The 27,319-nt window shown below is 41.6% G+C and overlaps 2 long non-coding RNA genes across 5 annotated transcripts in view; one reads left to right on the top strand and one right to left on the bottom strand.

Annotated features, from left to right (window-relative positions):
* The window catches only part of LOC125351887, a 56,786-nt gene that overhangs the window by 12,604 nt on the left and 16,863 nt on the right, over positions 1 to 27,319 (top strand). For 2 of the 4 annotated variants that reach the window (XR_007211046.1, XR_007211045.1), the window contains exons 3-6: positions 3,956 to 4,287; positions 10,484 to 10,596; positions 16,355 to 18,116; positions 19,446 to 19,475. This is a non-coding gene — a long non-coding RNA (uncharacterized LOC125351887). Of the gene's footprint in view, positions 1 to 3,955; positions 4,288 to 10,483; positions 10,597 to 14,073; positions 14,137 to 16,354; positions 18,117 to 19,445; positions 19,476 to 27,319 lie in introns of all 4 variants that reach the window. The other 2 variants (XR_007211047.1, XR_007211044.1) reach the window with 2 other exon arrangements.
* Positions 13,707 to 15,715, bottom strand: LOC125351888. The gene is made up of 3 exons (XR_007211048.1): positions 15,235 to 15,715; positions 14,421 to 14,431; positions 13,707 to 13,719 (listed from the first exon to the last, which is right to left on the bottom strand). It is a non-coding gene; the product is annotated as an uncharacterized LOC125351888 (long non-coding RNA).

The following is a 27,319-nucleotide window of genomic DNA, read 5'->3' as shown; positions in this document are numbered from 1 at the left end:
CTCCATTTCATCACACACACACACACACACACACACACACACACACACACACACACACAGAGCAGGAAGTGGAGTGCTGTGGCTCAAATGGTAGAGTGCTAGCCTTGAGCTCAGAGACAGAGATCAGGCCCTCAGTTCAAGAATGATAAAAAAGGAAGAAGGAAGAGAGGGAGGGAGGGAGGGAGAGAGGGAGGAAAGAAAGAAGGAAAGAAAAAAGGAAAGGAAGGAAGGAAGGAAGGAAGGAAGGAAGGAAGGAAGAGAGAGAACAAAAGAGAACAAGAAGCATGAATGTGTTTATCCCATATAGCTCAGATCTAAAATTGAGTAACTGAGAGTTCCTTGGAATATTTATTAGATGCAGAAGAAGCTTAGTGATGGTCTGGACCATATTCCAGATAAATTGAGTGAGGTTGAGTGGTTAATTCTGGGCTACTCAGTACCTTAGTGGATTACATGCTATAAGAAAGAAAGCTCCTTCCATTTCACAAATACAACACATGTCCCCTTGTAATACTCAGATGATTATTATTACACAATACATGGATTGTGCCCAACTCCAAGGGGCAGAATACTTATTACAGCCTGGTGAATCCACAGTAATCTACATAAGGTGTGGATCATGAATTATCCTCACCATCTATTACTGCATGGAAAAGTCAGTACCTAGAAGCCAAAAGGAAATTTCCAAGATTATAGGAAGAATTGGCAAAGACTCTGTGGCAACTCATTGCCATTAGCTGACGAATCAGGACATAAGTCCCGTCCTTACCCTGTGTTTAACCATCTGGGTGACCTTGAACAAGCTCCCTCTCCGTGTCTCAGACATGAGATTTCTTAATGATTTCTAAGAATATTTCATCTCTGAATGCCTCTGGGTTTTGAATATAAGGTTCACGGTTATTTCATGTCTAAAACATGATTGTGAAAAGCCAGAAATCAGCTGCCTTTTTCATACACCTCCAGAAATCTCACATTGTAAAGGATCAATGAGCTTCTCTTCAAAGACATAAAGTATCGTTAGTGATTTGTATGGAAAATAACAGTGAAAACAAATTTTTCCACAATTTTTTAACCTTGGTACCTGTAATCACTTGTCTACTCATCAAGGACAAGCATGCAGCACAAATAACTAGTAACAGACAAATAGGAAAATCAGAAAGATGATATCTTCATCATTTTCTACTTTTTAAAGGATAAGAAAATGGCATGATATTTATTGAACATTCCACATGCCATGCAGTTTCTATATACATTCTTATTTAAGATCTGTAAATGGAGCTGTAGGTATAGCTTACTGAGCTATGTTAAGCACTATGTTAAGCACCTGCTTAACATGCATAAGGCCCTGGAGTTCCATCCCTGCCATCTCCCTACCCCAAATCTATTAACAATCTATTTTATCATATATTTGTGATAGAAGAATAACTGAAGCTCAAGTAATGAAATAATTTTCCCAGTATGTATTAAACTGTTCCAGAATAAAGCCTGTTTGCAATTAGCTTTCTGATGCCCAAACTCAATATTTTACACAATGCTAAGTTGCATATACAGAAATAGCTACAATTTTGTTAAAAAACAACGGTCAGTCACAATGTTTTATTGGATACCACAAAGCACAACACCTGGGTTTTCCTGGGATGCAAAATTTTGAGTATCTCTAGAAATAGGTTAAAGGCTTATTAGCCATAGTTGGATTTACTCCAATAATTTAGGAGGGACAGAACACTTTTTCTAGAATTAATCCAACCAGAAATAGTTACTATGTTCATGAGATCAAAAGCCAGGTGGCTTTAACTTTGGAATTCATGTTATTTCACACATTTACCAGGCTTGTATCTTGACCCCTCTCTAGTTATTCAATCCTGTAATTCTCCTAAGAATATAGGCCAATGTTAGAGAGGACTTGAAGAACCGGTTTCTGACTCAATCTCCTCTTAGGGAGATTGCAAAGCCCCCAATTCACCAATCAATAACCCTATGAATTTGTGGGACTGTCCCTCAAGTTGGTATCTGTTCTTACCAAGACAAATAAGATTGTCCTTGAACCGACCTTCAGCACCCAACCAATGGCAGAACTACATAAATCTCAGGGGGGATATGGGGGGATGTGGTGGGTTGGGAATATAGCCTAGTGGTAAAGTGCTTGTCTCATATACATGAAGCCCTGGGTTCAATTCTTCAGCACCACATATATAGAAAAATCCAGAAGTGGTGCTGTGGCTCAAGTGGTAGAGTGCTAGCCTTGAGCAAAATGAAGCCAGGGACAGTGTTCAGGCCCTGAGCTCAAGCCCAGAACTGGCAAAAAGAAAGGTGGGGGGGGGGGGGTGGATATGGGGAAAGCTGGTACCTTCTTCCAGGGTCTAGGGATATAAGTCAAGTAACGCTTTGGGTTTTCACTGGAATGAAAAGTACTGTGTCCATTTTGTTGTAAGATTGCCAGACACATTGTAAGTTTGAAATGACTCAGGAGAGTTAGTTACCATTTCAGTTCCTCTCTCCTCTTTTAGGGATGAGATTATGAAGTTCCAAGAGTGGAGGGACATCTGAGGTCATCAATAGAGCGTGGGGCAGGGCTGGAACTGACACCAAGTCTCCTGGCTCTGGGTCTAGTGCTTCTTTCATTGCCTTAAGGAAAAGAAATATGAACCAATGAATAGATAGAGGTCCGCATCCTCGTACTATAGTGCTTCACGGTTATGCTGTGCTGACTCTGTGAAAGAATCCACCTTTGCTATTGCCAATTATCATGAATGCTTGCATCAGGAATATCCTTCCATTGAATCTCAATGACCTCCCCTGGGGCTAGAATATTCTCTCCTTTTTCCTCAGAACAAGCAAGTACTATTTCTGACCCAATTCCATCTCTTCCTTTGTGGTGGTATGGTGGTTTTATTCTGCATCAACATGAGCAAATAGAGCTGCATTTCCCTAATCTGTGTTATTTCACATTAACATTGGCTAAGAGAATCATTTTAATAGTTGAACTATTAAAGTGAAGTTACTGTGTTTTAATATTTAGAAGGTTGGTACAAGACACCATGCATTGTGGTATCTTACACATGCTCTCTCTGGTTTGCCAGCTCACCTGGTTGGGGTAGGGCCACAGCTGTGATCTCAATTCCTCTTGTTCCCACCAGCTGTTCTCTCAAATCAACACAGAATCCTAAGACCAGCATGCACAGCTACATAGGTAACTAACATAATTCCCAGGAGTGGCATAAGATAGAAATGGGCTGTGAGTATTGTATATATGCTTATCAGAAGTAGGGAAGGGGAATATCAAAATGGAGAAACAAAGGCAAACCAAGGCAACAGCAATACTTACAAGACAATATAAACCAACTATAAACCAACTGTACTACAGGGGGGGTAAGGGAATAGGGGAGGGGGGAAGGTGGGAGAAAATGAGGGAGGAGATAACAACTTTGACAAGAAATGTACTCACTGCTTTACATATGAAACTGTAACCCCTCTGTACATCACTTTGACAATAAATAAGTAAATTTAAAAATTATAAAAAAGAAATGGGCTCCAGTGTCCAGAGTCCAGGCCATCCTTACTTTCTTCCACCCCTCTCCCATTTCCTTTTCCTAACTGCCTGCTCTTCTGACCTCAAGTCCAGCACCAATCCCAGAAGCAGCAGTCTCACACTAATTAGCCAGTATAGATTAAGCCCTGATAATAAATCTGCGCTACATGTAGTGTTTCTACTTCCTTGATCAAACCCTTTGTAAGTCTTCTGAGATTACTCAGAATTAATCACTTCCTTGTGACAGGAAGTAGCACACTATGCTGTCCTTCCACAACGGACAATTTCTCTTCCCCTGGTAAAGTTGATTGACTGACCTTGTATCATCTAGCTTTCCTTGTGCTCAACACTGTCACAAGCACTTTATTTTATTCCTTCCAACAATGCAATGAAGTAATAATTGGTGTTGTTACTTCCATTTCATAGGTGAGGCAACTGAAGTCTAGGAATGCTCAATGCTTTGTTCATGCTTTCACAACTCAGAAAAGAGAATCTGGGATTAAGAACTGAACAGTCTCAGTTCCAGCAGCGGTCCTCTGCAGTGATGCCTGTTGAAGGAAAGGCCTCTTCTAGGAATGAATGTGTGATCCAAAAACTCAACATGAAACAAAATTATCTTTGGATGAAGTTGAGATAAGATTGATGAAAATGGAACTTTTAATTCCCAGGATGCTATTCTACCATTCTTTGCAGACTGGAAGTTTACATTGCAAATGATCCATAATCAAGATTGTGTTATTGGACAAGACACTTGCCAAGTATGCATCACCTGAAAGCCATCAGCATGCTCTCTGGGAGCAGTAAATACTAACAATGTAACACACCGCTGGACAAGCCTGCTTTTCTTCCTAGCCCAGGTAGATGCCTCGCCCTGGGTGGAGCTCTATTCTGTGGGTCTCTGAGTGGAGGGCTGAGCCTGACTCAAGGGAAATGTTCCCACATAGGTGTCAAGCATGCAATTAGTGTTTAACACTTCGTGTGTGCAGGTGTGTCTGTGTGTGTAGGTGTGTCTGTGTGTGTGTCTGTGTGTGTGAGAGAGAGAGAGACAGAGACAGAGACAGAGAGACAGAGAGGGGGGAGAGGGAGAGAGAGATGTGGAGACAAGATCTCCCCAAGTATCTCTGCCTGGCCTTGAACTCAAAACCTTCTTGCCTTAGCCTTCTGAGCCAGGACTATAGGTATGTGCTACCATGATTAACTAACTTTTTATATGAACAATGAAATACATGAGTTAAACTATACTTTTGCATGTAGCAAACATAGCCTCTTTTATTCCACTATGGCATTAAGACTACGGGAAATTTATATTTTCTGTCTTGTATGTAACATGCCAAACTTTAGCTATGTACATGGAAAGAAGAGTTAAGTTAAAGAAAAATATGGAAAAACTAAACATGCAGAAAAAAAATGATGTGAAATCAAAGTTGGTGCTTTAACAACAAGGTCAAATACCTACACTGCTCTTCTGTCACAGAATCTTTGGGTAGGCAACTCAAGTGTTTTTCTATTCACACAAGATGGAAAAGTATCCACCTTACATTAATTCATCATTAGGCATCCATTATGGATATTATACAAATGACCCATATATGTCAAACCATGAGAGGTATTATAATATTTTAATTTATGGTCAGTCTTTGAGGAGACTTGACTTGATCTCATCAAAACTGTCATTCACAGATGAGGAAATTATATCCATGAAGAGAGATTCTTCGGTTCCACACTGATGTTAGTAGACACAAGAAGAGCCCCACACACTGTCTTCCCATTCATGAAGCATTACAATGATACATAGGGCTCTTTGATGTGAGTTTTCATTCCAGAGTTTTCCAGAATCCACAACACTCCACATCTTAGCTGTTGGATGCTAAAGCAAGGCAGGAGTTTGGTGCCCTGAAGCTCTACTGGCCATAATGTGCTGTTGCTCAACCTAGTGAATATCCCAATCTTCCTGGCACTTTAGCCCAAACTCGCTAATATTTTTCACTCTTCTGACACCCAAGAGCTGTCCTTCCCAACAGCCCCTTCTACATCCCAAAGTACCCTAGACAGGGATTTCACAATTCTTTCTTGTTTCAATCCAAAGGGGAAAAGGAATCCTGAGATAGAAGAAGTAGCTAAGGGGATTAATCTCCCATTCCTATTCAACAATCCCCATTCATGAATGTTTCCCTCAGAATAAAATGCCGCCAGGGCAGAGGGCCACTAGCAACATTCTAGTTCAATTTCCTTTTGTCTGGGATGAAAGTGAAGACCTGGAAGGGGAGAAGTCTTCAATTTATTCAATACAAACTGTGTGCCAGAGGGCACAAAGATGGCAGTAGGTTGGGGCTGGAGAATATTTCTTTCAGGTGTTGATGGTCTATGACTTGGTGATTCATGTCTCTACTTTCCAATATTTGTCTAGTCTTCAATTTTATTAGAACTAACAGAAAAAAAGAAAGTGAAAGCTTTCAGAGTTTGTATTACATGCTAGCATCTCATATTTGTCTGATTTGTATGTCATTAGGGACAAAACACCAGCTAGTACTGCTTCCAGATGACAATTTCTACAAGCATTTGGATTTGTATAGATATTAACATTCTGTTTTTTTCTCAAACTCCAAAATCTATATTGTAGCTACTATAATAAGCCAAATCTACTATAATAAGCCAGAGAATGAAAAGAGAGAGATTAAAATATAATTATATATCTCTATATTCATTTTAATGTTTTTAATTCCATGACTAATATATGTTACATGTGGAAAGTTATAGTGTAGAAATAAAAAAGACAAAAAGTAAGATAACTTGTAATCATAGCTTACAAAGATAATGGCTTTTTTTCTATAACAATGCCAATATCTGTCCTATCTTTTCTCCTTGGGATTATATACATGTACTGTTTTTGCAACCATAATTTTGTGAACATATGATCAAATGGTCTGTAAGTACTCACTTTTAAATATCTTCTTGGGATATGCCAGGCACAGTGAGATGCAATTATGAGCAAAACATGGCATGGTCTACTTCAAGTTTCTTATATTCTAAACTTGGCAGAGTAGAGAAAAGCACAGACTCCTTCAGGTCAGGTGAAGTGGTTTTTTTCTCCTGCTACTCTTGTTACCAGGTAAAGCCTAAGTCCATATCATGAATTTTTATAGTCCCAGCAACTTTATACCACAGTTTTCTTAAATTTGTCTACCGGATCACAGTGTCCTACTCATTTTTTTTTGATCCATGAAAAATTGAAAGTCTTAGTCACTGTACTTGTAGACCTCAATGAGCACCTTCATGGAATGGCAGAGTCCAGTTCCCAGGAGCTATAAAAATAAACCTTTCCAACAGCAGGTGCTGCCAATAGTGTCACAAGTTGAAATGGAGCCTGACTGTAGGAATAGAGGCATTCCTTGTGTCACAGAGTCCCTGAAGCAAGAGAAGACACTTCCAGTGTTATTGTGCGTTTTCTTTTCCTAAACACCTGCCATGGCTCACACAGACTCTGGTGAGATAGGTTGGGCTTTACAGAAAAGGAAACTTGAGACTCAGAGACATGAAGCTAAATGAGAGGCCCAACAGGGCAAAAGCAGAGCAGAATCAGGTGTTGCATTGTGATTCCAATCCAGCACTCTTACTACTTTTCTTTACCTCTAGTAAAAGTATGACTGATTTGGCTGAAGAACCTGAATGGTCAAAGACAGATCTAGACACACACACACACACACACACACACACACACACACACACACACACAACACACACACACACACTCCTTTAAAACCCTGTCTGAATACCCTATAAAAACAGGCAGTCCTCAGCAAAAGCTTCCAGGCATTTTGTAAATCCTCTCACCTGGAAGGATCTGCCTCATCTTGCGGTACATGAACCCTTGGAGCCTGATTTGTAGTTGAATATTATCTTATGTCCAGACCACCCACAGAAAGACTGTCTCCAGACAAGCTAGGATCCCTGCCACTAAGACTTTCCTGCCCTGCATCATGCATGACCCAGGGGCACGCTCTCTCTACCAGGCAGGGTCAAGTGGCTCCACATGCTGAATCCCAGACAATGCTCAGTGAATACCTCTGAAGAAGCAAGATGCTGGGCTAGCCTGTGATGGAGCAGGATTACATAACCCTGCCTTCTAGAAAGCATGCCATTAACAGTAGGGTAATATAATAACATTATGTACATAATATGTTTTATGATTCATGGGCGTTGTCTCACCTGACTAACAATAGCCTTATATAAGTCTTATATAATCACCTTTGCCAGATGAAAATGCCTGGGTTCTGAGATGTTCACTGATGAGGCCTAGATTAGACACACAGTGAATATTGCAGCGTGACTCTAAAATCTAGTTCTTCTGATTTTAAAACCAAGTAGCCCACTTTCTCAAATTTCAGTCTCCATATGATACATGGCTTTCAATTCCTCCTGTGAAGATAGTAAAAAGTTCATTATCCTCCTTTAACTGGTGAGGAACTAGGCTCCAAAAGGTGAAAAGAGTTGCCAGGGACCTCATGGTTTTAAGACCTGGTGCTCCTCCTCCTCACTTGGCCCTACCTGTGAGAAAGCAATAGTGAAGAGACTAGTCACAAAGATTCAAAGCAAGTTATATGAGTCCATGAGGGCTCCAGACAAATGCTGCAGGTCCCTCTGCTGAGAAACACTCTGGGAGAGCATCAGCCCTTGCTCTTGTGTGGGTATATTGTGTGTTTTCAGGTCCAGCGAGCTTCCTCTTAGGTGTTATTGCCTGTGATCTTCCCCTGGAGTGGAGGCTAGGATACCACTTTCTAGTGACCATGTGCAGCTGTAGTTTGACAATATGGTTGTGTGAAGAAAAATGTGAATGCAGTGATAGACAGGGAGAAATCTGGTAAGGAAAAATGGAAATGAACGAGCACTGGTTTGTCCACTGCTTGCTCTTGATGAGGGCTTTTCAGCATTTACAGCACTCTGACCTGCTCCATCCACCATGGACAGAGCATTCTGATTTTATAGTCCTTGTTTCAGAAACACTCTGAGGGGGAATGAAAGGCAGAGACAATGAGGCAACTACTTCAGAACCAAATGAGATACAGTGGGGCCTTTAAAAGTGGCATTAGGTCAGAAAGGAGACACATATTGAAGAAACAGTTCTGGAAGAATGAATCAGTCTTGGAGATTAGATGGTGACAGGAAGGAAAATGAAGGGAGGAGCTTAGTAACTGAGGCATTACTGGGTAAATATGCCATCTCGGCACGACACTCAGGACCACAGAAGACAGTGTGGAGCTGATAGGATGATTATAATTCTTCATATATCTGCATCTTAGAGGTGAGCCTCCAATTCTACTCCCATAATTCACAAACAATATTTTAGGCACCACTGGCAGAGTTGGGAGGTGTTTGGAAGTGAGAAGTGGGAGAGAATATCTAGTGTTTAGGAATTCATGGTGAGCACAAGAAGAATTCTGAGTAGAAGGAAGTTGGCTCTCACAATCCCCTTACAGCTGACGAACACCATGGATTGCTTGGTAGAGGGTCCCTGTGTCGCACTGGCAGTGGTACCATGGAATGATTGGGGATTTTGGAAAAAGAATCCCTTATCTCCCATCCTTCTCTAGAAAAGAGTTATCTTGGGGGAAAACAGTTTAAATTATAATACATTATTTATGGATAAATTAGCAATTCAATATGTCATATCTATAACAAACAATTTTGTTAACTGAAATTAAATACTTAACAATTTGAGAAGTTACATAGCTTTATGAAGGAAGTACTAACCAACTTAAAAAAGTAGTGATTTTTCTTTCAGACTAAATTATAGAAAATCCTGAGAGCTCTAGCATCCTTTGGAGATGTCTTGGGGCGGGGGGGGGGGGGGGGGGGGGCGGGGTTAGTGGGATAGGGATAGAAAAGGCAAGAATAGACTTGCAGCTATAAGTGAGCTCCTCACCCAATTTCAATTTCCACAGAGGTGAGGTTAGCTGAGATACAGGCCTCTGCACTCTGAGGGGCCTGGTGCTGAAGCTGAGGTGCAGTGAGCGGCCATATATGTTGGTTGTCACACAGGATCTATTTTGTCACCATCCTGGTGATCAGCTGCTTAGTATTCCTCAATATGAACCTTTTCAGTAAAATGTCCAAAAATGCGTAGGCCATCAACTTGGATTCAATAAAATAGAACTATTCTTTAAGATAATTGTACTTTCCTGATCTCAGGGCAGGATCTTAGAGACTATCTAGGGGTAGATCATGGAAGAAGCACAGATGGCAAGTAGAACCAGTCTCTGAGTGATGACAGAGTCTGTCACTTACAACCTACACTACAATGAGCTTTGTCAAGTTTATGTCACCACAAATGGGAATGATGAATAGTATGCTTTAGAGGGAGAAAAAGGGTATCTGCATATTATGATTGTCAAAACATTGAACAAATACAAGTTATAAATGAAGTAGTTTAGTTCTGAGACCGGGTCTTTCTATATCTAGGCCAGTCTCTAACTGTTAGACTCAGGCAGTCCTCCTAACTTAGCCTCCTAAGTAAGTGGAACTACAGATGTGTACCATCATGCTTAGTGAGGTATTTTATTGAGTTTTATGAAAAGAAAGAAAGGGAAGGAAGGAAGGAGGGAAGAAAGAAGGAGGAAAGAAAGGAAGAAGAGAGGGAGGAAAGGAAGGGAAGGACAGAAAGGGATGGAATGAAGGAATCAGTGCTTCTCTGTACATCTTGAAAAATCTACTAACTACATGTCAAATTCCTGATTTTTTCTATCTTTCTTTGTATTTTCACTTGTAAGTGGTTACTGGCCAGTAAATCAGTCAAGATGGTAGTATCCATTCAACATTATGCTGTAATTTGTGTGAGATAGGTCAATATTTCTTTGAGAACGCAGGATGTGTTTTGTGCTGTTGCATACATTACTAAAGAACCCACAAAAATAAAAACATATATTGGAGGTTATTGCTCTCATTTATTTTTATTAACAGAGTACCTGAGTGAGTTCCCTACAATGTTGGTACTTCATAACACTTCTGTAATCCAGGCTCCAACTGAGCAAAAATTCTGATGTGAAAAGGCTGGAATAATCAAAGAATGAAAGGTGTGTGGAGAAAATTGGATATTGCAGAACAAACACTAACACTGTGTTCACTCAAAATCTAAAGTCAGATGGTCATAAAATCTGGCAGGATCAAGGAAGAGTTATTGTTTTATGTAAAAGAAAAATTACATAAACATCATAAATACGTCTATAATCATTTTCTCCATGTATTTGAACAATGAAATGTATGCCTTTCCAATAGCTAAATATATCATGTTGAGAATATCGTGAATGAGAACATGGATTTTAGTAATTTAGAGCCATATTACTAAAATATATTTTTCAATTTTATACTGATGTCCCTGGTCATAGAAATGAAAACATAAAATGTGTAGGTATGTGATTATAAGAAAAAAAGCAAGCTGTATTTATGGAGTGTCTTCCATGGACCAAATACTATGTGATACCTCATTATCTCAGTAGCTGTCACCATACCCTATCTCATCTGTATCTTTGGACACATGACCCCCATATGCCCAGCATATATTTTGGAAGCTATCCCTGACAACATTGTATACTGCATTGTATACTTGAGAGGTTCACTCTCCCTTCAGATTGTGGTTTGAAGCCAGCCTGGGCAGGAAAATCTGTTAGACTCTGATCTCTAATTAACCACCAGAAAACCCGAAGTTGCACTGTGGCTCAAAGTGGTAGAGTGCTAGCCTTGAGCAAAAGTTTAGGGGCAGAGTCCAAGCCCTGGGTTTGAGCTCCACAACCAACAAAAAAAGAACAAAGAACAAAGAAATGGCCCTCTACACCAGAGGGGGCAGAAACAGGGGCTCTTGCCTGGGAATCAGGTCTGCCTTTGTCTTCCTCTACTTATGACCTTTGGTGAACCACTTACTTCCCTATTCCAGTTTTCATTTCCACGCATGCAAGTCTGATGATTGAACCAGAATCAGAGAAATGAGTCTATCAGAGCACACTCTCAGATTTATTTTGTCCTGTCTGTATGCTATGGATTGAACTGCACTCCCTCAGAATTTGTATATTGATATCCCAACTTCTTGTACCCCAGAATATGACCTTAATTGGAGAGAGGGTCAACAGAGAACCAATCAGAAGAAAAAGAGACCATTAAATCTGGTTCTATTCCAATATGCCTGGTATCCTTGTAAAAAGAATTTGGACACAGACAAGGCCATGCACACAGGAAGAAGGCCATGTGAACGTGCAGATCCAACTTGAAGTCATGGAGCACCTGGAACAGATCCTTCCTTTATAGTTAACACCTTAATATTTGATTTCTGGTGTCCTGATCTATAAAACAATATTTTCTGTTGCTTATGCCACACAATCAGTGAGATTTTATGGCAGATCAAGCAAACACACCTTAAGTTTTCACTGCAGTCCTTACCATTTTCTATTTTCTTCCACCAAGTTGTTTGGCTCATTTAGCTTGTCTTCTGACTATTTGGGCATTCAAACCTGTTATACCGGGCAGGATTATCCAAAGACCTTTTAGAATGATTCCTCTTAACTATTTCCTGAGAGCCTTTAAAAATGTAAGGATCAGGGCTGGGAATAAGGCCTAGTGGCAAGAGAGCTCTCCTCATATACATGAAGCCCTGGGTTCGATTCTCCAGCACCACATATCTAGAAAACGGCCAGGAGTGGCGCTGTGGCTCAAGTGGCAGAGTGCTAACCTTGAGCAAAAAGAAGCCAGGGACAGTGCTCAGTCCCTGAGTCCAAGCCCCAGGACTGGCCGAAAAAAAAAAAAGTAAGGATCAAGTTCCACAAGCTCTAGTTCAGATCCTGTTAGACTACACTGAATGCTCAAAAGCCAGTGATATGCTGGTAAATGTTTAATTATTAGCTCTTGAAATGGAGGAAAACCTTGATTCACCAAATACATCAACTTCACATTATAGCAGATCTCAAGCTGCTGATGGGATCTCACTGAAATTGAAGCTAGGACAATAGGCATACCACTGGCTCTGGATGGCTAGTAGGAGCAATTTGGGAAAATTTACGTTCTACAGGCCACACATGGAGATCTTTATACCTAAAAGCCTTATGCCTGAACTCTTTAAACCTCCTGAGCACCACAAGGAAACCAGAGTTCTAATCCAGGCTCTTCTTTGGATTCACTAAGTGCATTATGATGAGTCTCTGGGCCTCAAAACTCATTGTTTACAAATGAAACGGTTTGGACCAATTATGGATTGTGGTAGCTTAGCCTCTATACTACTGAGAATAATATGTGGTCAAATAAACTAGGACTTCAAACACTTCTCACTTAAACGAACTTTGCCTATGTTCTGTTAAAATATTGATGTGTCAGATTAGGTTTATTTTGGTGTAGAGTATAGGGTGGTTCCATTGCCTATTTTTTTAATGGCAAAAAGAACCTCAATGAAAGCTATAATCAACAGAGAATTGCTTAGAAGACAGAAATTGGCCCTGTTGGATATGAACATACTAGTGGGAGGGGGTTGGTTTAACAAGCAGGGTGAATAAGGATGAATATGGTCAAAGTAGATTAGGAAGGAATGAAGTGATTGTGGAAAACAAACTGATTGGAATACATAGTATACATGAGTGGAAAGGTTGAAATTCAATCCTCCCCCCAAATAACTAAGGTATACTAATAAAAACAAATTAACAATAAAAGAAAACCACAGTAACTTATGAGGTTTCTTCAGCTGAAATTTGTTTTATTTTATTCATTATTTTAATTTTTTTCTGGTATTAATGCTTAAACTCAGGGCCTGGATGCTGTCCCTTAGTTTGTGTTTTCCTCAAGGCTGGTGCTCTACCACTTGAGCTACATCTCCACTTCCAGCTCTTTTCCCTTCCTTTTAAATTATTTAATCATTTATTTATTTATTTATTTTTATTTTTGCCAGGCCTGGGGCTTGGACTCAGGGCCCGAGCACTGTCCCTGACTTCTTTTTGCACAAGGCTTGCATTCTACCTCTTGAGCCTCAGTGCCACATCCGGCTTTTTCTGTTTATGTGATGCTGAGGAATCGAACCCAGGGCTTCCTGCATGGTAGGCAGGCACTCTACCACTAAGCCACATTACCAGCTCCCCACTTCCAGCTCTCTCTGATAGTTAATTAGAGTTGAGAGTTTCACAGACATCCCTCACCAGGCTGACTTCAAATGGTGATCTTCAGATCTCAGCCTCCTGAGGTTTTAGGATTACAGGTGTGAACCACTGATATCAGGTAGCTGAGATGTTTTGTGTTCCTCCATGATGCTAGATTAGAATTCTCTGTTCCATTCCCAGACTTAAAAATAAAGCACAGAACAGGATGGTTGAGTCAGAAGAGCCAGCAAGTGGCCATTCCCTAAAAACAACACAACAGGCCAAAGCCATTGGATGGGCCCCAGTTATGCCTGATATCTCCAGAGCATGTTTCTTCCAAAAGTCTCTTCCCACAACTTATAAGAAGGGAAGAATATTTTTACCTACCCTTGGTTGGCATCCAGGTCTGTTTAGCAGCCCACAGTAACACTTCACATCAATTAGGGCTGGAAGTATGAAGACTGTATTGTCCTAAAACTGCAGAGATGGAATTGAGGTCAGAAGATGGTAAATCCTCTCAATTTCATTTAACCTTCTGTCCCAACTGCTCCAATGATGAGGCGATCTGAAAAAGCAGCAAATGATTTTTTTTTCAAAAAGAGGGTCTTGGATGTGAGGGCGATCTAGCTGCGACATCTGTCACCCCATTGATCACCAGGGTTGATCTGGCTGGCTAGGCGGGTGTCCCCTTCCTCCCTCACTGCTCCATGTGAGTCCCTCCCGAAGCTGCGCGCTAGGTTGAAGAGGATGACCATCCCCAATAGAGGACCGGTCTTCAGTCAAGGGTATACGAGTAGCTGCGCTCCCCTGCTAGAACCTCCAAACAAGCTCTCAAAAAGAGGATATTTCTTAAAATTATGGACTGTCATAGGTACTGACAGGGCTTTAGAAAATGTCAGAACAGGGCTGGGAATATGGCCTAGTGGTCGAGTGCTTGTCTAGCATGTATGAAGCCCTGGATTCGATTCCTCAGCACCACATAAACAGAAAACACCAGAAGTGGCACTGTGGCTCAAGTGGTAAAGTGCTAGCCCTGAGCAAAAAGAAGCCAGGGACAGTGCTCAGTCCCTGAGTTCAAGCCCCAGGACTGGCAAAATAATAATAATAATAATAATAATAATAATAATAGAAAATTCCAGAGCAGAACATCATCTGTCTTGTTCAGGAGAACCATGTATTTTGATAGCAATGTGGAGGGTTAGTGGAAGGATATCAGGAATACCAGAAAATAGATAATAGTGATTGTGAATGGCTAACCAAGAACGGACTTTGTTCTGATGGTCAAGTTCTTCTTTAGGGTGAGATCGTGGTAGGATCTCCTTTCCATTGACATTTCTGGCCTTTTCATTGCCTCTGTAGGCTGGCCTTTGAGTTTTCTGCTTTTCTTGATTGAGGTAAGTTAGCCTTTACTTTGTTGTTCTTGGTGGTGGTAGTGGTGGTGGTCATGGGGCTTGAACTCAGGGCCTAGACACTGTCCCTGAGCTTTTTGCTCAAGGCTAATGCTCTACTACTTGAGCCATAGTGCAATTTCTGGTTTTCTAGTGATTAATAGGAGGTAAGAGTCTCATGGACTTTCCTGCCTGGCCTGTCTTTGAACCATGATACTTTACAGGCCTGAGCCACCAGCGCCTGGCCAGCCTTTACTTTTCAGCCCATATTTATACTTTGGCACAGAATAAGATAAACATCACCAAAGAAAAATCAGCCATAGAAAAGGAGTCACAACTTCCAAGGGGTCTAATATTCCTATAGAAAAGCAAGACTCTTGAGAGAATTTGATTCTGAGAGTGCAAAAGGACCATGGTGTTTCTCTTCAAGCTTGGGCAGCAAAGTTGGAAGACATGATGATGGAGATTCTAGCCACAGACTTTTAGGGCAGAAAGGCCTTGGAAATAAAATTCAGGTCAAAGATCATGTTGTTTCTAGATACTTAGCATCTATAATCATTTTTCACTCTCCTTTTGTTTTCATTACCAGTGTCTTTCCCTAGTATATTTCATAACCTTCTACCTGCTTTTGCTTGTTTTCCTTTGTGTCTCTTAGACTCAGATTAGCAATAGATTTTTTTTTTTGGTGCAAATATTGGGACTTGAACACAAAGTCTTGCACTTTCCCTTAGCTTTTTGTTCAAGAGTGATGCTTTACCACTTGAACCATACTTTTACTTCTAACTAATTGCTGATTCACTGGATATAAGAGTTTCACAGATTTGCTTGCCAGAGCTGGCTTTGAACCTCGACCCTCAGATCTCAGCATCCTGAGTACCTGTGATTACAGATGTGAGCCACTGATGCTGGCTTAGCGTGGTAATAAAAATAAATCTCTTTGAACATTCATTGGATCATGCTGCTCCTTAGTCCTCATTTCTCTTGGAGTAAAACTCCAAGACCTTAAAATAGCCTCCCAAGCTCTGCAGGACTGGTTCCTCATTGCCTCTCTGACTTTGTTTTCCACTGATATCTCTGTCCCTTTGACCATTCTGCTCTGGCTACACTGACTTCTTAGTTCCTCTGATTTGCTCCAGCATTTGCTACTCATGGATATCTGCCTGGGTAACCTCCTCCTTCTATATCAGCTTTCGAAGCCACCCCTTGTCACCCCAAACCAGTCACTTCTGTTCACCCACATGCTATGTTCCTTTTCCCCCACATAGAACTTAACACCTCAACACAATAGATACTTTCCTTATTTATCACAACGACTAACAATTGTCTCTTTCTTCTAGGATGTAAGTTCTTCAGAGAGCATCTCCTTTGCTGTCTCAAACGTATCTGTCTCCCAAAATGGAAGAGACTATAATTACACAATGGACCTTAAACTGTGTGTGTGTGTGTGTTAGTTTTAACTTCACACAACAATTGCGAAAATGATACTAACATTCCAAACTTGCCCCTCATGGAGATAAAGCATTTGGCCACATTTTCTTTGAGAAGATTTACTGATGTGATACCAGTAATAGTAATTATAATAGCAATGACATATGTACAGCACTTCAGATTATAGAAGACCTCTTCTCTCTTCCCTTTCCAAACTTTCCCCCTTCCCCTCCCTCCTCTTCTTTTCCATGTCCTCTCCTCCTCTCCCCTTCGCTTGTAGTCCCCGTCTTCAATTTCCCCTCCCCTCCCTTCCCTTTCCCTTTCCTTTCTTCCTTCCTTTCCATGTATTAGCCTACCGATCACTCCCAACATTTCCGAGATAGGAAAAGCAAAGAGCAGATAAGAAGAGTGAGGTTTTTCTTATGGTCAGGTGACATCCTGCCTAAGATCACAAAGAAACAGCAAGGGCATTGCTGAGAGTGGAGATGAGGTTTTCTAACTCATGACTGGGCACCGTTTCCTCTGCACAACACTGCCATTTTACAGCTGAGCTCTGTCTCCTCTGCTCTTGACTTGGGTTGCTGCCTAGGTTAAGAGTGGCTGCCTGACAGCATAAAGATGGCAGCTGCCTCATGTAGGCTGGATGTCCCTGAACAGCTGTGACTCACACTACAAAGGGATGAGTCACCCACATTCCTGTCCTGTCCACCACACATGTTCCCTTCACTCAGTCTCTCTGTATCTTGTGCCCACAGTGCCAGTAGGAGGTGGTACTGCCAGCTGGGGCTGACCACTGGGTCCTCAGGTGCCCTCCAGCCTGGTGGCAGATGTTCCCTGGCACCTACCCAAGTTGAAAGGCTCCAGATCACCCCCAGGACATGAGAGCTGGAGCAGAGGAAAGGCCTCTACCTCTATTCAAAGGTACCATCATTTCCTAGATGGGACAAGGTATGGATTATATCTAGGCCTCAGCTTCCTCTGCTGTAGAATAGGGAGAAGAAAGGGTTTTGGGATGGGTCATGATTCTTTGATATTGAGCTTTCTCAGCCATGATTCCTTTATATTCAAGAAAAAAGTTACAGGCCCTGATCTCCAACTAAGAGAACTGTGAGACAGGGAGAAACATAAGCAGAAGTAACAAGGCAAAAGGAATGTCAAAGAAAGAGATATCTGATGTAGAAGCTATTGTGAAGATCAGATGAGTTAACATAGGTCAAGTATGTGGTCAGTGGTCAAATGTTTGCAATAACAGTGGTGAGAAGAGCATCTGACCTTGAGTCTCATCGCATGCCTGCTACCTGACCTAAGACATTCCCTTGCTTTCTACATCCTGAAATTCTACAGTCACTTCCAATGTAGTCTCTTAGTTACCAGTGCCTCTCCTCCACTCTAACCTTCCCACTGCCCTCAAAAGGATTTCCCAAAAACAGCGGTGCCATACTTCCTTTTCCTACTCGAAGTCCTTCATTGGCAACCTAGTACCTCCTGAGTGAGGTTCCAGCAATACATCCCAGCAATCAAGCCTGGCAACACACAAAGCCCCAGTGTGTCTTCCCCATGGGATCCCTACTGACCCCTGTGCCTGTGCCATGTGATGCATCGGTAAATCTGCTGTCCACTGCCTACAAACACCTGTTAGCTATCTGTACCCTGGATAAGAGCAAGAAAAAGGTAGAGTTGTGAAGATAGCACTTTCTGGGGTCGGAAAAACTTGGTTCTCAATGGCTGTATGGCCTCGAGCAAGTTGTATGACTTCTCTAAGCTTTGTTTTCCTCATTCCTTAACACAGACGTAACAATGGCACCTCCTGGAATGATGGTTCCTGAGAATAACAGGATGTAAAGCAATTGGTGTATAGTGAACAGTCACTGAGAACCTTTCACTATTTGATCATTCATTTCTCATCCTGTCCAAGTCCTCCTGGCCATGCCCATGGCCTTCCTGCCCATTCCCCATCTTTCACATACCTGAGTCACTTTCGTCCCTCCTCTTCATAAGGTAGGGACTTAGGTTTATTTTTCCTGTCCATATGCGAATCCTTTGAAGGTAGGGAGGAGCCTGTCTCTGGAAATTCTCTATCTTTCTCACGATCTAAGACTCACCCAGCACATAGAAGGTGTCAGTCAGGCTGTTCTATATGAAAGAATAAAGGAGAAAAATAAAAAAAGGCTCACTAAAGAATAAGGGCATGGGCTGGGAATGCGGCTTAGTGATGGAATGTTTGCCTAGAATGCACAAAGCCCTCGGTTCGATTCTTCAGTACCACATAAATGGGGGGGGGGGGGGAACCATGCCAGAAGTGGTGCTGTGGCTCAAGTGGTAGAGCACTACTAGCCTTGAGCACAGAGAGTCTCAGAGACAGAGCCTAGGCCCTGAATTTAAGCCCCAGGGACTAGCACAAAACAAGAATAAAGGCATGGATAATGAAGTTTGGGAAAACATCCTGAAATCCTAATAGTAACAATCCACATTCCATAAGGGGAGGCCCTGCTGGTTAAAGATGGCACTGAATGAAGCCACCAAAGAGCTCAGATTAGAGTGGCTGTCCTTGTCCAGTGCTGTGTTGTACCAGAGGCAGGGACATGTGTAATGGGTGAGCCCTAGGTAAGGTGGGTGTGGGGTGGGAAGCATAGGGAGGATCAGTCAGAAAATGGGGCTCTATTCTAGATCACACTCACATGCTATGACATCTTGGAAAAGTCACCTGTCCTGGCTTCTGTCATGGAACACTGAGTTAGATTAATGATTCCTAAAGTTGATTCCTAGCAGCAATATTGAGATCCCCCCTCCAGGAGAACCCAGCAGTAATGTAGAAGCTCAGTACTGCCCAATATACTGAATTAACAAGCCTCCAGAGGGGCCTGGCCAGCCTTCTGGGTTTTATCTGACCCTTTCTGATGTTTTAAAATATCCCATTGTTTTAAGAACAACTGGGCCATATTTATGGGGACTGTGAGAGTTATTTCCTTTTATTTATTTTTTTCTTGTTTGTAATTTTAGTGGGCTGTGTTTCTTCCAATGAAACCCAAGGTAGATACCCACTATTACGTGTATTAACGCAGGAATTTCTTTGGTTAATAAGGAGGCAGGGCCTTCTTCATCCCTTCTTTTTCTTTTTCTTTTTCTTTTTGTGTGCCAGTACTTGGGCTTGAACTCAGGGCCTTAGCTTTTGTGCTCAAGGCCAGTGCTCTACCACTTGAGCCACAGCTATACTAAAAGTGTTTTGGTGGCTAATTGGAGATAAAAGTCTCATGGACTGTCCTCCCTTGGTTGGCTTTGAACTGTGACTCTCAGGTCTTAGCCTAATGGGTCACTAGGATTACAATCATGAGCCATGAACATCTTGCTCTTTCATCCCTTTTGATTACCTCTTCATGCACACTCTGCTAAGTAAGAAGCCTCAAATTGGACAGAGTTGAGAATTCTGTGCCTTATGTGGCCACTGCTGCTGGTAGGCTGAGCTTCCCATGAAGGCATCCTTATAGGGCCTTCTCCAGGGGTCCCAGCAGATGTTTTGGGGCATCTAGATGACCTGAGTGGAATGAGGTCTCAGGAAAGGCAAAACTGAGAGCCATAATATCCCAGGTGTGATGGGAAGCTGTAGCTCAAGAGTGTGCCGGTATAGTCCCTTTATCCCAGACAAGGCAACTGCTGGGCTACATCTGTGTGTGAGGCAGGAGCTGCCCTGCATTTGAGGAGGCGGCAGTCACACTTCATTTTCACTCTGGCTGCTTCTGGAGACAATATGGCACCACTCGGATTTTTATATCCTCCCTTTCATAAGCTCAGCAGATCGTGTGAAACAGTCAAGAGGCCTGTGGAAATATTCATCTGGACCCACACACTCCCTGTCTCTTTTTCTCTCCCCTCTTATGTGTGAACCAATGAGTCACACTGAAGTTCTTTTGAATTATATTTCCCGAAGTGAAAACAATGGTGGAGAGCCGGAAAAGATAGGGTGCGGTGATGGGGAACCCCGTGGCTAGAGAATCTCACTAAAGAAGCCACATTGTTGGAGAAGCAGAAGTTAGGATGATTTGGGAACTCTTTGATGTGATAGATAAGGCTTGGGGGAATTCTTGAAGGACAGAGAACAAGAGAGAGGACATTCTATCCTTAACCTGCGGTAGTGTCCCGACATTCTTTTCTTGCCCCAAAGCAGCCATTCCAGAGAAGGGTAGGAGAGAGATGGGAGGGAGGAGGGACAATTGTGAAACAGCTATCATCATAACTTCATCCCAGCCTAAGTGTGCCTCATGCAGCTGGGCAGAAAGAAGTTTCCGTGGTCTAGGCCATCGCCCGAAACAGTTGTATATTAATGTTATTCTCTGAAGGAGAGGAAGTACCACTCTGTAGATAAGCCCTGAATTCTTCCTAATAAAGGGGAAACTTCCCCTCTTGGACCAGATACAACAAAACAGTCTTTCTGTCCCTTCACAATGATGACACATCCAGGAAAAACTTGTTTCCTTGAAAGAACTAGATTCAGAAAAGAAGGCAGCAATATCTAGGAAAAAAGGATGAACTGGAAAGCAAGAAACCGATGCCACCACTGACTTGCTTAGTCTTCCCTCTGTGCCTTGGTTTCTGCACCTTCAAATAGAGAATAATCTTATTGAATTCTCCCTCCCCACCTTACATGCCTAGGAATGCTGAATAGATGGATCTGACAGGGCTGACTATATTCGCACCTCCTCTTGGTCTAATGTAGTCAGTAATACATGCTTTCACAGGAGTTCTCTCATCTGATTCCCCCCAACGTGTCTGGCCAAAAATTCTTATCCTTGTAGGGAAACCAAGATTCAGGGAGGTTATTTTCTCTCAAGGTCACGCAGCACAAGTCAAAAGTGGCCTAAGTTTTCTTGATTGCTAGTTCGTTGTGTTCTTGATTTTGTTGCTTTCTGGTGTGTGTGTGCAAAGTCCTCTTAAGGAAAAGGTTACAGTAGTCCTAGTTGAGGCATCTTTGTTCCTTGCCATTCCAAATGTTTGCAACTTCAGCAAACAATGTTATATTTTCCCCACTCCTAGAAATCAGCCCTTTATCTCCATGAAGACTCCCTCTTGTGTTTCCTTGGTACAAAGCCTGTAGCAGCAGATTTGGGCTGTGACTTTTGCCCTATTTATCCTTGAGCCCAGACAGAATTCCTTAGGATTCAATGGAGCTTATTTCATGTGTTGCATTTCAGTTAGAGTCAGTGGGAAACATCACTTTCCTGTGGATTCCAGAGAGTTTGACCTTGTGACCTCTAAGATAGTTCAAACACCGAGACTGCAGTGACTTTATAATCTAGACAGAAAAAAAAGAAAAAAAAAAGCTCGAGGCATTCCAGAGAGAGGGCTTCCCTAGGGAATGGGATTGTTTCACAAGGTTCATGTCAGTGGGATCTCACTGAGTTGAGATCAAGTTCAGAAGCACCCATATGCCTCTGCTTAGAGCCTCTTCCCACCTGCTCAAGGGGTGGCCAGCCCTTCACCTATCTCTGAATTCCCTTTTCACAGCAGTTCTGAAATAGGGATGGTAACAGCTGTCTATGAAATGCTTTGTGACCAGGCAGCAGGCAGCAGGCGTTGTACTATGGCCAAGTATTATGGAACAGATGAGCTTTGCCTAACCTCATCTCTCCAAGGCTTTCAAGTGTGGAATATTTGCTGGAAGGGGTGTGTTCATAGTAACCAAGCCAAACCAAATCATCTCTGACTATATATCTCAGCCTCCCTTCTCATAGAAAGCTCACACTTCCAAAAGTCAGCCTGTGTCTTTGCTGCATATCTCTGACAGGAAGCTCCTTCCTACAATGAATGGGAAATGGTTGCTTTTCATTTTCACTGATTGTCACCTCCCTTCTGAGGGACTCCCCCAGGTAAATGTACCTCCCTTTAAAAGTGACTTTAATGGCCTTTCTTTTCCATGGTGTCTCTGACTACTTTCTATTGGATGTGGATGTCATGTTCAGCAAAGAGGAGAAAAGATGACATTCAGGCACTAAGTTTGTGTCTTCCAGCTCCAAAGAGCTAGGAATGAAACCTTCTTTGTACATGGGCACATCCTTGTCTCCACATCCATGTCTCCAGTAAGTGCCTGTCAGGTAGGCTGATGATAAACATCAGAATGCTCTTTTCTTGGGCCTCTTATGAAGAATGCAATCCAACATTAACAAGAAAGAGGAAGGAAGGATTAACTGACTGTGAAGGATGGAGTGTTTATGTGATGCTTTCAGCTCTGAGGTGAAAATAAAGACACTCACCCTACTATACACACCCGTAGCTCTTGAAAGGGATATTTATTGCAGATGGACAGGCCAGCCAATGTCTCTTCTATCCTGAGGAATGATCATGACTGCAGATTTATGTGGAACAATTGAAAAACAACAAAAGAGGACTATGTACTCCATGTTCAGCAGGAAGCAGATAGGTGGCTCAAGTGGTAGAGTGCTAGCTTTGAGCAAAAAAAAAAAAAGCAAAGTTCAGGGATAGTTCTCAGGCCCTGAGTTCAAGGTCCAGGTCCTGCAAAATAAAATTTAAAAAATTGAGGAAGAAAATTTCCCAAGCTGTGAAGTGTACATGTTATTTTCATAATAAAGGGAACCACAGTTTCTTTTGCAAACTGCATTTTTATTATAGAATGGCCTGTCCCAAATCCTCCCATCATCCAGCTCATCAAGTGTTAATTTGTAACAAAATGAGAAGCCAGCTTTTTAAAGCCCTCAGTTTGCAGGGATGTTAGATTACATAAACTCAAGTCTAAGCCTTTACCAATCAGTCCTTTTAGATTGAAGAGTATGATAACTTTTAAAAAACTACATCCCAGCTCACTTAAGTACTTAAAAGTATCAGGAAATGAAACTCTCAACTTCCGTTTAGGCTTGAAATCTTTGTAATCTATTACATATACACACCCATTTTCTTTGCAGTGTGCATCTCAGACCACCAGGAAAATATCAAGTTATATATTCTGAGGAAATTGCACCCAGTCTAACATCTTTGTTCTCCCCTCCAAAACCATCCATAATTCTTCAATATATTTATTCATTTATTTATTCAATAACCACATTTACTCAGTCTCTCCTATATAACATGAAGGCTCCAATGTGGTTCTTTGTTTAAAGACAAAATATGAGAAGTAAATACCACCTGATTTTTATAAATAAATGGATGTGGGAAGTAAGGAAGAGAACTAATCCTATTTCCCTCCTAGAAGGGAGAAGAGGGGGTTTAGTGAAAGCTTTGCATATCTCAGGAAGTAAAATTAAAACACATGTACAGTGATAGAATGTAGGCATTTGCAATTCTTATAGATCTGGTTTCTGTCTTTCCTATTTCCTAGCTATGCGAATTTGGACTGTTCACTGTCTCTCAACTTTCTCATAATCTTCCTTGTCTCCTAGGATTGTTTTGGATGAAGTAATAGAGTCTCCAATATATAGTAAGACGCCAGTAGAGCTAGGTGCTGGTTGCTTACACCTATAATCTCAGCTACTCAAGAGGCTGAGTTGTGAGGATGCCAGTTCAAAGTCAGCCTGGGCCGGGGGGTGGGGGGAGATCCCTGAGACTCTTATTTCCCATTAATGAGCAAAGAGCTGCAAATGAAGCTGTAGCTCAAGTGGTAGTGCTCCAGCCTTCAGATAGAAAAAAAAGAAGGGAGGGGGACCAAGAAAGAGCATGAGACCCTGAGTTCAAACTTCATTACTGGCACACAAAGGCGCACACACATACACATACACACACGCGCACACAAATAATAATCAATAATAATAATAATAATGAAGTCAGATGGACATTTGTTGGCACTGTTTTGATTTCATATGGGAGGTGTCACATGGGTGAGCTTCCAGGGGTAAGTACAACCATGAAAGAAATCAGTAGAAAACAAGGTTATTTCAATCAGAAAGAGGAGTGTGAGTGGAGTTCCAGGGGAAGAAAGCTTGGAGAAAGATGACTAGCACTATCTGCTTGCACAGTAGAATGCGTGGGCAATCACAGGAATGGGGTAGGGCTGGAGGTGGTTGGAGGTATGGCTAAAGAAGTAGGTCATTGATCTTGGATGACATGAATCTGATGTTGGCAGAGCAGGGTTTCTGAAAGAGTCATACATGCTCTTGAGAGATCATGGAAATCATTCTGGATTTACATTCATACTTACTTTTATTTTTAAAAAGAAAGGTTAAAAGTAAGTATTATTATTTCATAAATTCATCGACGATGGTGCCTTCACTGGACCCCTATATGTAGTGGTTTGTTACTTTATCTCCACCCAAGGTTATTCTGAGCAAGGAGTGAGGAGGCCAGCCAGTAGCCATATTCCTGCTTTCACCTAGCTAGTGTGGATTTATGGATTCCCTTATCCAGGAAACCAAATAAAGCCTCATAAAATGGACTAGTGTTTTCTATCCAGGTTCTACCCAAGCTTGACCCTGCTTAGCTTCAGACATCAGATGTATTCAGGGTAGAATGGCTACAGACAAAGGACTAGTGTTTTGGGGTTTGGTGTTTTTTTTTTTTTTTTGAAGATTTCTGTAAAAAGCTTATGGATTGAGAATAATACCTTTGACAAAACAAGCAAATAGCAAGATCATGACACACCTAACTTTCTCCTAACTTGGCTTTCCTTTAGCTACACTTGGGGGCTAGAATCAATAATGACCTAGTAGATATGACAAGCTGTAGAATAAAGAAAAAGTTAGAAAAAAACTTTGCAATATAAGTTTGCATACACTATTATAAATAATGAATCTGGCCTAAAATGTTTATTATGGTTTGAGATAAAAATAATTTCATTCAGGTTAACTTACATTTAAAGAGTTTAGTGTGCATGACAGTATATGCACATGCACACACAAACCAGTACTGCATAAAATATTTTATATCATTTCTTCTTTTATAATTTCTAGAATGTATGTATACACACACACACACACACACACATATCAATCCTAGGGCTTAAACTAAGGGCTTCTTATTCTCCCCTTTCCTCTCAAGTCTGGTGCTCTACCACTTGAACCATAGCTCTACTTCTAGCCTTTTGCTACTGAATTGGGGAAAAGACTTTTCTGCTCTGATTGGCTTTGAACCTACAGTCCTACATCTCAGCCACCAGAGTAAATAGGAGTACAGGCATAAGCCACCAGCACCTGACTTAATGTGTGTGTGTGTGTGTGTGTGTATGTGTGTATATAAATGTGTGTGTATGTAGATAGAAAGGTTTTTAATTTATTTTATATATATGTATTCACATTTTTATCTGTATAATCTACTCACATGGATTTATACACACTATTTTACACAGATATTGTGAATCTTTTGGACTGCACAGGAATATTGTTCTGACTGGTGGGTTTACACACAGGAAAGTTTGGATACTTTTGCTTAAGGCTATAGGAAAGTATTGTTGAGTCCATTGAGCAGCAGAAATTAACTCAGAGCTGTGTTTGAGGGTAATAAGTTTCATTGCATTCTCTGAAGAAAAAACTGTGTTGCACAAGGAATATGAGGAGGTGTGGAGTCTGGAAGAGAGTTATTAAAAAGCTTGGCTCTTTTTCTTCCCAAAACATTGTTCTTTCTTCCCTACTAAGGTAAGCCACCAGCCTCAAACCACCAGCAAGAACTATGTGGGACATGTGCCATGAACCAGCCTCCTCTGGCTGCCTGGACAGGAAGAAGTCTGCCTAAAAACCTCCTTCAGCTATTTCCTCTCCTCCAGATCTCTTGTTGTGCAAGGAACCAATTCTAAGACAGCCTTCAGTTTTGACACATGATTTGAGATGATTATTTTTGTCTCTTGTGATGGGGAAATTCCAGACTTACCTGCCTGAAGGATGTGACATTCCAGACCTGTCAGAGCCCTGGGTGCTGGATTCAGACAGCCTAGGTATTCTGTGATCATCATGAGTTACTTGCTTTCTTTATGCCTCAGTTTCCATAGCTGAAAAGTGGAGATAATCAGAATACCCATGTATCAAGTCAACTGTCAAGAAATGTGAGTTCATTTTATTACAAAAGAATGAATAGGAATATGATCTGCAGGGACCTGGGTGGAACCCAGAAGAAGGCTTCCAGGAATGCAGGTCTTTTCATCACTTTAAAACCACATCCAAACAGAAGTTTTCACCTCTGTTGGTCAGCAAGCTCAGAAATGCCTGTCAAGCAGGCCTCAGTGGTTGTCAGTGATGATCCTGGCTCCAGGTTCAGCTGGCACTGCTTGTCATCTCCAGTGATTGCCACAGTTTCTCCTGAGCAATTCTGAAAGCAATGTCCTGTGTAGCAAGGCCTGGGTGCATAGGTGAATTCTGGGCACGAAGCCAGCTCTCCATGCACTTTAAACATCATTAGGTTTAGTGGAGTCCACATGTTTAAATTTCCTGAAAGAAAATAAAATGTACACTAATAACTAAATTCATGAGGATTTTGGAACGCAAAGTTAATACTCCTAGTTTTTACAGGGTGTGATTTGCCGGGGAAGAAAAGATGAGATGGTTGGCAAGGATAAGCCCTGCTCGGTCATAGCTACCTCCTTTGTTTCAAGCGTAGGCAAGAGCCTAGAGAACAAGGACAAATGATTGTGGTAATAATCAGGATATCACACCAACAACTGCTTATTTGTACCAGGCTAGGGAATGTCCAAATTGCTTTCATATACAACAGTAAAAGGAAATGCAACTCTGTGTGTGTGTGTGTGTGTGTGTGTGTGTGTGTGTGAGTGTGTGTTCATACTAGGGCTTGAACTCAAGGCCCTAGCAATGTACTTTTACCTTTCTACTCAAGGTTAGAGCTCTGCCATTTGAGCCACAACTCTATGTCTGGCTTTCTGGCAGTTAATTTAGAGGTTAATTGGAGGTTCACGGACTTTCCTGACTAGGCTGGCTTTGGACTGTGATCCT

This window comes from Perognathus longimembris, chromosome 5 (assembly GCF_023159225.1).
Source record: "Perognathus longimembris pacificus isolate PPM17 chromosome 5, ASM2315922v1, whole genome shotgun sequence".
Classification (NCBI taxonomy): domain Eukaryota; kingdom Metazoa; phylum Chordata; class Mammalia; order Rodentia; family Heteromyidae; genus Perognathus; species Perognathus longimembris.
The sequence above is the reverse complement of the archived record's forward strand: the minus strand, read 5'-3'. Positions and strand labels throughout refer to the sequence as shown.